The sequence below is a fragment of the Zophobas morio genome, unplaced genomic scaffold, assembly GCF_036711695.1.
Source record: "Zophobas morio isolate AGI-343-1 ecotype UQ-CSIRO unplaced genomic scaffold, CSIRO_AGI_Zmor_V1 ptg000610l, whole genome shotgun sequence".
NCBI lineage: Eukaryota > Metazoa > Arthropoda > Insecta > Coleoptera > Tenebrionidae > Zophobas > Zophobas morio.
In genome coordinates, this window is record NW_026972713.1 from 84,230 (window position 1) to 94,002 (window position 9,773).

Genomic DNA, 9,773 nt, shown 5'->3' on the forward strand with positions numbered 1-9,773 from the left:
AAAAAGAGGAGTTGCGTTGAGGAATGGCATTTATACCTTCAGGGAAGTAATAAAAAATGTAGGACGTAAAGACGTAAATAAAACAGGTGATACGGGCACGCGCATAATCACGTAGTATGAAGCACGCGTAATACCTAACAGACAAACAAGTGATAAAAGCACATGTTTTATGAGAGTTTAATAAGTAAATCCACGCAGTGAAAAGTAGGAGACAATAAAATTTTTGCAAAGACAAAAATATATTTAAGCTAGTAAAACACTTGTGTTATTGTTGTTCCATCTCTTCTCTTCTCTTTCCCTTTCCTCTTTACTCCTCTCTGTATATTAAACTCCAACGTTAAGAAAAGGGAAAGAGGAGGAAAGGAGTGTTTTTTCCTTAAATGTAGGGAATTTAAAACTATTAAATATAATAAAGCTGAAGACCAGCAGACACTCGGAACGTGTTATTCTTTATTCGATAAAACTTCAAGTCATTTAAGTGAGCATATTAAAGAAATGTTTCCTTTGAAAACAATAAGTAAACGCAAGATGATGGCATAACCTTAGATGGATCACTAAAAAGGCTCTAAATTAAGATTTTGGCACAAGATTTCATAAGAACTGCCAATAATATCTTATTATATGATTATAAAGGAGTGACGGGACATGCCAAATAGTAACTGAGATAGAAATATAAGCCTAAAAATTAAGTTAATAAGAACTTGCTTAAATCCGCTCCATAATAATGGCGTAACTTGGTATACATAAATCATATCTTCTTTTAGAATGAGAGACATGCCTACCAATTGGGTTTACAAAATTCTGTTTGGTGATGCTAACTGTTGAGAATTCTCGATTGGTGGCGTTGTTAAGGGGTTAAAGTTATAATTCGGGACGAAGTTTATGGTGATGAAGAAGGACATTGCAGTCGAATAATTACTCTCAATTCAGCGCTGTCAAGGTTTTTGGATGAGTCGTTAAACCTTATTATAATTCGTTGAATTTAGAGTTTTTTCAGTTTTTCGGTCCAGTCATTATAGGTTCTTTAAAGAGCGTACACTGGTAGGCAGCGGCTCCAACCCCTACAGATGAGGGGAATTTAAATTAAGCGGCTTAAGGTCTGAAGAAAACCGGCCGTAGAACGCCAGTGCTGAAAAAAAAAAAGCCAAGTAATTTTTTTTTTCGCCTAGTTTCTGTAGAACTCAGTACACGTATCATTGCGATGTTATACGAAAGTATTTTTGTTCAGCTTTATAACGAGTTAAGCTTGCACGTTGTTAAAGTTGAGGAGAGATTGAGGTAACTAGTGAGTTTTGCAACTTCCACTAAGTCAATGGTTCTAAAACTTGTGCAATTTTCTAACAAAAGTTTATCAAAAGTGAGAAATTTTATTTATTTCTCTTTTCGGCTAGCGTGGACGTCAATTTTATCTATCGAGATGAGTTAACTTTTTAGAAAGCTACTCAAATTGAAAGTATAGGCATTATGACCATGTCTGAAAGTGTTTTGTAGGTAAAAACAGCATCAAGCCAAATTTTGCTAGTTATAAAACTTTTTTAAAAATACTTGAGCGTATTTGTGTTACGTTTATTTGCTCTTCAAATACTTTTTAATTTTAAAAGCCACTTTAAAAAGTTATTCTTTTTAAAAAAGAATTTACCGAAATTAAAGAAAGCCTCTGAGGAATCAATGCCAGGGAGCGTTATGTTAAACCAAGGATATTATAACTTTAAATAGTGCTATAAATTGAAATATTGATGCCTTTAATAGGAGGGTTTAACTTTAAAGAACTGAAGGAGTTAATATTCTTTGCTATAACTAAATATTTTCTAAAATGAGCGTCAAAAACTGCACCGAAATAGTGAAAAAAGATAATAATTTTATAATAATTAAAGAGTTGGCTTCTTGTTTGATGAACAACAACTTTTACGGAGATCGGTTGAATATAGGCTCGCTCCTTGATAGTGAAATTGAGGATTTCCATCTTTTTTGTTGAATTTAAAAAAATGGTGGCTAAAGTTGATAAGCCTTCTCAAATTCTAACAGTTTAAAGCATGGTTGTTGATGTCTGACAACAAAGAATTAAGGGGAAAATATATGAAGTTGGTTTTAGCTTTGTAATAGCTTTGCTTAAAAAGCAATTAAATGGGTTTTTTTTCTTCAAAACTCAGATAATAAAAATGTTTGAGCTCTACAGACGATGTGGAGCTTATTAGCAAAATTAATCTTTAGGATAACCTTAAAGCTTTTAAGTGCCTAAAGTTTGATTCTTCTCCGAAAATTTTGGAGCTAAAGACAAAGTAATTTTTATTGAAAAGGATTTTCTTTCACAAAAAAATATACGTCATAACTTCAAATTATTTTTTTTCCAGAATGCCTGTAACTTCGGTTTAAAACTTCTTTCATAAAGAAAAATAAACTGCGCTTTCATAATTTGGTGGGGGATGTAAAATTCAAAATTTACTCGAACAGTTTAGAAGAGGATCATATCCACGTGATACAGGTACTCTGCTTCCCAAAGATTACTATGGACATTTACTATTTGAAAAGAAGAAAGCTGAGAAGGAAAGAGAAAAGTTAGAAAACTTAACTAAAGGTTTAAAGGAGCTAAAGTCCGCTTGTGGCTATAGAGTAGAATTTCGATTTTATCTTGGAAAATCCTGTATTGTTCTAATTACTTCATAAAAACAATACCTATATCATATTTCTACTTTTGCAAGGCAGAAGTATTGACCGAGACCTTAAACAAAATCTTTTTGGGGATTTTGAATAGGTTTTTTTCCTTTGATAGTGGTAACATGTTTAGCTATCTCGTTAATGATATACTACTGATAGATTTTGTTTTCAATGAGGGTTTGAATATATAATTTCCCCCAACGAGCTTTCTGACCTAATAGAAAGTTTTCGGCAGAGGCATTCTATTCTTCTCCTTGACCTTTCGAAGGAAATAAAGGACACAAAGTATTTAGAAAAAATTGTAAAGAAAAATTTGTTTTCTTTAGTTGATAACCTTAAACCTCTTACAACTAAAGAGAAGGATTCAGCAAAGAAAATAATTTATGTAGAATATGTTTCTCTTGACGAAGCGCCATTTTTAATTGATGAGTACCTGCATAGCTATCCTAGAATTTATACAAATAACTTTTACTCTTTAAACTCGGAGACTATTAAAGTGATTAATAGAGCATAACGAAATTTCTTTTTCTAGGGTTGCTTCCGAAATTTTCTCTCTTTAGCAAGTAAAACCCGGTTACCGCCCTTTTGTATGTATGGCCCTTATTGCGATATCAAAGTTCAATCTAACAACAGCTGGGTTTTTATAGGGTCCTGATCTTAAAATTTAATATTTAAAACAGTTGAAAGCAACAAAAATTTTAAGGGGATAAAATTACGGAAGGTATTTTTCCCCTTCGGAGGCTTCTCTGCAAGAAAAAGCTGTTTTTTTATTTATACTAGTAAGCGATAATCACGGATCTCAAGAGAAATAAACTTATCCATGCGACCCTTCGATACCGACAATCCAAAAACATCTTGGCATTAACTATAAGAGATGGCAGCTATAATTTTTTCCGTAGGTCCACCGTCCATAGAAAAGATACTTTTATAAGTTAAAAAATTAACTTCTATAGGCAGCTTATTTTTATAATACTCTAGACAAAAGAAAGTCATTTTTTTAAAAAAAATAGGTTTTGATGTTTTCTCTAAAGAGTGGGCTAACTGTTTTGAAAAAGTCAAAATAGATCTAAAAGAAAATTAAAAGAAATAACTATGAAGTGAATTTCTAAAGCGAGCGCGCAGTAGCCGCTTCGCTTTGGGGCAAAGTTACCTAAAGATATAAATGCCCTGCAAACGGAGTTTCGGGCAATATAAACTTTCAATACCATTTATAGAGTATATAGAGTGTCAGATCCAGAACTCAGAATGTGAATATTTTCAGGAGTTTTTATTTGAGGAATTACATAATACAGAGCAAACTTCTTTATTTAAAGAAACTTCGTTGACAGGTTTAACTTTCTAAACGCTAATAGTTGCAAAGTAACAAAAAAAAAGGGAATTCATCAAGAAATCCAAAAGTATTAAAATTGCAGCATCGAAGGCTAATAGAGAAAAATAATTCAAGAGACGAGAGCTGATGTTTGGGTACAATAGAAGTATCTTGCGTAGTAATGAGTGCAGACATAAGTGTTAATAAAGGAAACGTATTATAACTAATATTAACCAAGAAAGGAAATTCAGGATTTATAAAATTACTTAATTATTAGAAATTAAATTGAAACTAAAAATTATTTAAGTATTTATTATTTAAAAATTAACTGCTTAATCTTTGCAAGACTAAATTTATTTTATAATTTTGGATTAATATTATAAATATTGAATTTATAAAATAGTTATAAAATTTTAAAAAAAAAATTTTATTTTATTTATTAATTAAAATTAATCACTTGATCTTTACAAAACTAAATTCATTTTAAAATTGGGATTTATATAATAATTTTGATTTATAATAAAATAATAAAAATTAAAATAATAAATAACTTATAAAACTAACTTGATTAAAAATTTATAAAATTTAAAATTTATTTTTAAGTATGAATTAACTAAACTAATATTAAGATTAAGATTTTTAATTTTACAAAGCATTTCTAAAAATTTAAGAGTAGAGATAAATAAAATAATTTTAATTTTCAAACTAAACTAACTAAAATTAATTTTCAAAATTCATATAATAATAAATTTAAATTAATATCACTTTGAAAAAAGTATAGTAACAAAGCTAATAAAATTTAATAAATAACTTATAATAAAATTAATAATAAATTTTTAACAAATATTATTACAATTAACTTTTTTTTTTGATAGTTAAATTTAATTAGTTTAAAAATAGTAAACAAAAATAAAATAACTTTTTATTATTATTTGACAGTTAAGTAAACTAATTTAAAGTTATAAACAAAAATAATTTATTTAAAGATTAAATTTTTAATTACATACAATATAATTTTAACTTTAAATTAAGTTTAATAAATAAATTAATTGTTTCTTTTTTTTTTTTAGAAAATAAGTTCGTTTTAAAATAAATTTTTTAAATTTATAGTAATAAATAAGTTAAAAAATTTTAGTTGAAATTAAAAATAAATAATAAAAATTAATACATTAATACAAAAAAACACAAATTGACGTAATAATAAGCAGCAATTAAGTAAAATTAATTAAGCGCGACCAATAAAATTTTAACAAACTTTTTAACGCGGGAAGGTTAACAACGCGAATGCGGAGTTTTCCTAAAATTTTCTTTTTAAATACATAAAAAGACTCCACATTCGATTTTAGAAAAAAAAAATTAAATAAATGAAGATTCACAAATTTAGCCGGAGCCCCAGTTATAAGCAAAACAAAACTTTTTCTATAAAATGTTGAAAATATGCCCTAAATAAAATAAATTTAAATTGCAATTGAAAAAAAAAAATTAATTTATTAAATAATTTAGAACGCAGTTAGAATCTTTTCAAACGTTGCAGCTTAAGGATTTAATTAAAGAGCCTCTAAATTCTTACCGCATTTTAAAAAAAAATAATTTCTATAAAAAAAAACTAGAGAATATTGTTAGAGAATATTAACATTGTTGCACCAGTGAGGACGCGTGGCTGCCCACCGATAACGTTTTGAATTTTATAAAATCTGCACCACGGAAAACTTGTAGCAAAAACTTTAAAACCCCAATTTTCCAAGCTAGCAGTTGCATTAATTTTTTCTGCGCTTTCGTCTTGGTCACGTCCGTACATCTGTGCTTTATATATATATAACTACCTGTGGGCAGTTAAATTTAAAAAGGCTTAAAGGTTTAATAACCTAACACATGGGACCTTAGGGGAATAATTATATCAGTGAACATATGCCTCTAGGGTTTACGATGAAATGTATTGCAAAAATTAACACTTTAAATAGTTACGGTGATGCACATTTTCCCTCGAGCATTGAAATGTTAAAAAATTATATTTTTATATAAATAATACTCAAAAATTTCCTTATAAAATTTTATTAAATTTGGTTATTATTTTTATTACACTTGGTTGGTCTTAGACAAAAAAGGCTTGCGCCAGACAATTCTTGTTACATTCTGTAAGCGCGTTTTACATTTTACTAATAACCTCGATTTCCTTTAACCTCTCTCGTAGTTTTGTTCGCAGTTTTTAGCTTTTTCTTTCTATCTCAGATTATTATTTGGTTATTATTCGTTTATTTTTTAACGTTCGTAACGCTGGCGCATTTTATCATCAGGGCACCCCAACGGCTCCTCTACCCTTCTCATGACAGCTAACTCAAACTTTAGGAAAGACTGGAGTTGTTTTTACTCTCTTTATAGTCGAGGGATGTTCTATTCTGTTGTTTTCTCTCTTATTATTAAATGTAATAAAAAAAAGTTCATTATATTTATACTATAAAATTAATATTATAATTTTTAAAACAAAATAACTTTTAAATTTCTATAAAAATTTTTTAAAAAAGTTTCAGAAATTTTTAAATTAAGAATACTAATAAGTCAAAAATTCCTAACTATCAATCTTTGAAAGTAAATAAATCACGTTATATATACATTAATATCTCCTGGTTTTTCGACACCTTTCCATCTTTTTAAAAGTAACGACCACTTGGGTTGTTACAAAGACTAATTTTAAAAATGTGGTTATTGAGAATAGGGTGATCTCTTAATTGTAAACAATATCATTATAAAGTTTAGTAGTAAACAGACACTAGTCCCATGGAATTTTAACACTACTCTTAAATGTTTAGTATACTTTACTAATTCAGCTTTGAGAAAGTCTTTTTTGTTACATGGAAGCTTGCTGATTTTATACTTCTTTCCAAACATTTCCTCCCTCACGAATTTGTAAATGGCTATTGGCTATCAGTATGCTCTCTTCAGTAGGAAAAGTTTAGGAAGCTATTTTTAGTTTTTCAATTTAATATTTTTAATATTTGCTAGATAGAATTTAATGAAAACATATTGGATTTAAGATATGACTAATACTTGTAATTGTGCCGCTAAAAAATTTTTGTAATAATAGTAACAAATCTAAAGCACTGAAGGTTTGGACAAACTTTTGACAGAAATTTATAATAAGCTACAAGGCGGATCTTCCTCTCACCCACTGGGCAGGGCACAACTCTACTTCTTATGCCCTCCTCAGTCTACAAGTCTTACTTTCCACCGTACTGCAACACTAAACTCGCTCATTTACAGAAGACGTAGCAATATTTCTATCTTCAAAAAAGTCAATAATTAGTTTACATTAAATAATATCTGTAAATTTAACTTTTTTAATTTATTAACCAATTCCTCATCGCTAAGGGTTGCTTATTTTCGACACCTAAATTCCCTGGTGTTTTAAAGTCTCGGAGTGGTAATAAAAACTAAACTAAAACTTTATAAACATAACAAATATACTAAATGAAAAAACAGGCTTTAAGGACATCATCTAACTGCCTTACGCAGCAATGCCAATTTAGTTTTAAAAAACAAAATTCTTAATGTTAATTCAACAGTAGAATTGTCTAGACCAATTGCTTTCATATATTAAAAAACTAATCTGTAGGTTCCTTTTAATAAAGGGTTACATTATCAATCGAGCAAAAAACTTTGGTTGAAATTACCCGTTCGAACTCCCTAAATCAAGGGGTTATAAGTCACTATCCTAACGAAATATTAAAACTCAGTTCTCTTACTAATAAATTTTTAAAGGGCCCTTAAGAGATTAGCGGAGCCCAGCACAAGATGGGAAACTGATGCAGAAATTCCACAAAAACTCAGTGATGTGGAAATATTAATAAAAAGAGAAAAAAAGCACATATTTTTTTTTACACATTCCTTTGTTTTTTATAGATAAAGAGGTTTGATTTATTAAATTTAGGATAAAAAGAGGAAATTATTATTTTAAGCTTTTAAAAAGTGAGGGACCGAGTTTTTACAGTTCTTGAGTTTAATATTAAAATACTAGTATAACATTGATAATCTAAACTTGTTTTCTTATAAATTATATTATATTAAAACGTTTTAATTGAATACTAGCAGGAAACCACCGCTGCTCTTTTGTATTCCAATAGAGAAGAATAAACTCCCTATCAAATGGAAATTAAAATCAAGGTTTGCTTTGCTTAAATTAGTTAGTAATTAATAAGAAATCACGGAAAGAATTCCTGTGCATGATAACATATAATTACACATCAAGTTGTAAATAAAAATGGGGCGCGGTGTTACGGGAAAGCCGGCTTTCCAGCCAGTTATAGGGTTCGCGGTCATACTAGCCAGACTGTGTGGTATAACTGAGCTTCTGTGCCAGGCGCCTGACTGCTCTAAGCCTCGAAGTTATAGTTAAGTAAGACAAAGGTTCTAATTTGCACTAGTTTGCTTTGTAAAATAAAGTCAAGTAAATAAATTTTTTAAAAAAATTGGATGGGATTTTTTAATAGATTTTTTTAGAAGTAGTCGCTTATTAAATTATTACAGCTACAGAATTAAATATTGTTTGTTATGTTTTATGGGTATAATAATACTTAACTAATTTCATTAAGGTTTTAAAAAAAAAAGATTTCCAAGTTAAGATAGTTCTTACTCATCTGTTATGTGTCGCGTATTGTATAAGAAGTCTCGGTTAACAGTCTTAAGTTTTGTGGAAGGTCGCAAATAAAGAAACTTTTCTACCCTTTTTCGTTCTACTTTAGTAGGACAAGCTAGTTAGCTCTCGTTTCTAGAGTAGTAGTTAGTTAGTTTTGTTCTACTAACGTAAAAATTTTTCGTGGGTCTTGAGAGATTAAAATTAATCAACATGGCGACTTTGAAGGCTGTTATAATGATTAGTGCTGGTTTAGCTACCACCTTGCCTTTACAATACAAACATGGAGACCGAGTTTATCAACTAGGTGGAAGTTGACTTCCTGTTAATATGGTTAGAAAGAGTTGAAAATCTATCTAAAGGCAAGGCTGTTATTTTTAGCATAAACCGTTGTTTGCTAATTCATTGTTCGAGTGAAATATTATCAGTAGTTGGTTGACTTTAAAAAAATGAAGTCAATAAAAATAGTCTCAAGGCTAGTAAATCTAACTTTGGGTTTGGCCTCACAAAATCATAGATGATATTCCTTAGGATTGTGACATGCCTGCTACTTGATCTCGTTCGCAAAGCCTAACGGTCTTATTGGTTCGCTGTAATCACACTAGGTCCAAGAATGAGTGTATTTTCGTATGATCCTGATACTCGTAAACCTTTGTGCATTGATATCCACCTGTGCGTCATTTGTCAAGTATAGAACCGGAAGTGCTAAACTAACCCTTATTAAATCACTATCAGGCTGAGAAAACGCTCTAACATTAGTAGTAGCAAGTATTTTAATTGTATAGCAATGACCTGTCTTATTCATGGTGTCTTAATATTTATTAGTATTGAAGAGGGGACGGTTCTGGTATCATTGCAGGTGGTTGTACTTCTCATCAATTTGAGTTGCTAGAGCTGTGAGGATAGACTTGTGCTGAGATTCCCTTGGTATGCTGACTCTCTTATTTTTAGAGGACTGTCTATTTGATTAAATAGTAACATTTCTGGTTAATAGCCGTATTTTTTACATTAAGGTGACTACATACTAGGTCACCAAATACAATTCATAGCTAGGCTCTTCAAGCTGAAACAACCTTATCAATCGAATAGGTAAAAACTGATAACTTTCACTTTAAAATAAGAAGGGACCTGGTTTTAGCATCATAGGTAAACAGACCCTAAAGATAATTTTTAAGCAGCAGT